The sequence below is a fragment of the Aplysia californica genome, unplaced genomic scaffold (genome assembly GCF_000002075.1).
Source record: "Aplysia californica isolate F4 #8 unplaced genomic scaffold, AplCal3.0 scaffold00144, whole genome shotgun sequence".
NCBI classification, from domain to species: domain Eukaryota; kingdom Metazoa; phylum Mollusca; class Gastropoda; order Aplysiida; family Aplysiidae; genus Aplysia; species Aplysia californica.
Window position 1 is genome coordinate 1,316,001 of NW_004797414.1, and position 1,864 is coordinate 1,317,864.

Below are 1,864 nucleotides of genomic sequence, written 5' to 3' on the forward strand. Positions count from 1 at the left end.
TTCTTCTTCTTCTTCTTCTTCTTCTTCTTCTTCTTCTTCTTCTTCTTCTTCTTCTTCTTCTTCTTCTTCTTCTTCTTCTTCTTCTTCTGGTGTCTCGTGTCTAAGGTCTTGTGTCTCGTGTTTCGTGTCTGGTGTGTCTTGTCTAGTATCGTATATTGTCTAATGTTTCGTGTCCAGTGTCTTGTGTCTCGTCTCTCTTGTCTTGTGTCTAGTGTCTCATGTCTTGTCTTTTGTCTCTTGTCTCGTATCTCGTGTTTTGTGTCTCGTATCTTGTGTCTAGTGTCTGGTGTCTTGTGTCTAGTGTCTTGTTTCTAGTGTCTTGTGTCTTGTGTCTAGTGTCTCGTGTCTAGTGTATCATGTCTAGTGTCTTGTACATTGTGTCTTGTATCTTGTGTCTCTTGTCTCATGTCTAGTGTCTTATGTCTCTTGTCTTGACTAGTGTCTTGTTTCTAGAGTCTTGTGTCTCGTGTCTTGTGTCTCGTTCCGCGTGTTTCATGTTTTGCGTCTTGTTCCTCGTGTCTCGAGTCTCCTGTCTTGTGTCTCGTACATCGTGTCTTGTGTCTCGTGTTTTGTCTAATTGTCTCGTGTCTTGTGTCTCGTGTTTTGTCTAATTGTCTCGTGTCTTGTGTCTCGTGTCTCATGTATTATGTCTCGTGTCTTATCTAATTGTTTCGTGTCTCATGTATTATGTCTCGTGTCTTATCTAATTGTCTCGTGTCTCATGTATTATGTCTCGTGTCTTATCTAATTGTCTCGTGTCTTGTGTCTCGTGTCTCATGTATTATGTCTCGTGTCTTGTGTCTCGTGTCTCGCGGTGAACACAAAGACTTGTGTACCTTCTACTACTCATGTTCAGAATGTTGACAGGGCTATTCTTGGCCTGTGGGTGGTTGGCGGTTGCCCTGGTGTGGTTTGCTCCGTCTTTCCTGTAATGATAATAATAATAGATAGCATTTATATAGCGCCCATCCCATACGAGTATAAGCCCTGAGTGCTTTACGTTGATGACACGATCACTGAGCGTTATACTTCATTCACACGACGAGATGAAACATTTAAAATTTCACAGTAGCAAGAAAACCAGTTCAACCGAATAAAGAAGAACTTTCTCTACCATACATTAAAAATATGCACGTAAGAACAACAGTAAAAACAAAACATATCAGCAATTACTAACACATTTCGATTTTAAGAATTAATCATGAGTCTTGAGCAATCGCTTAAACGTATGATTTGTTATTTCTCTGAAGTGTCAAACATCTTTCGTCCTTAGATCCTGATCTATCAGTATCAGCCTAGTTTCTCTTCCTTTTCTGAATATTTATTATGTTACTTTCTTTCGTCCTTATCAGCCTAAGTACTCTTCCTGTTCTTATTAATCATGGGAATTTATATAGCTTAATTGTGTTGCAAGTGAGGTAAGCTATTAATCATAATCATCATCATCATAATCATGGGAATTTATATAGCGCCTAATGCCTAGAAGGCTCTAAGCACTGTTCAATGAAGAATTGTATCTCCACTGATCTGACAAATCAGAAGATATTTGTTTTATTAGAGGTTTTACGGCGCTCGCAACTGCATATGGTCATATGAGTGCCAAGTGGTGGATGTCAACAGAGAAGTCTTTACAGGGAACCCGACTTACTCTGCTCACCTCTCTAGCCTCAACAGCACAAAGTCTGCTTCGACTATCAAGGCACCCCGGAAATAGCGGGTCACAAGAGTGTGACAAACATACAAAAGAAGTAGAGGAAACGACAGTAGTAAGGGTTAGGAAAGAAAAAGCAGCAGTTCCCTGTTGTAGATCAGGCTCAGTTACGAGCATGCCGTTGTTAGATCAGCCCATTTACAATTCTACTGT

General features: G+C 40.2%; 1 protein-coding gene across 1 annotated transcript in view; it reads right to left on the bottom strand.

Moving 5' to 3' along the window:
- The window catches only part of LOC101850713 (NAD(+) hydrolase sarm1), a 33,592-nt gene that overhangs the window by 3,752 nt on the left and 27,976 nt on the right, over positions 1-1,864 (bottom strand). The gene's annotated exons all lie outside the window — the stretch shown is intronic.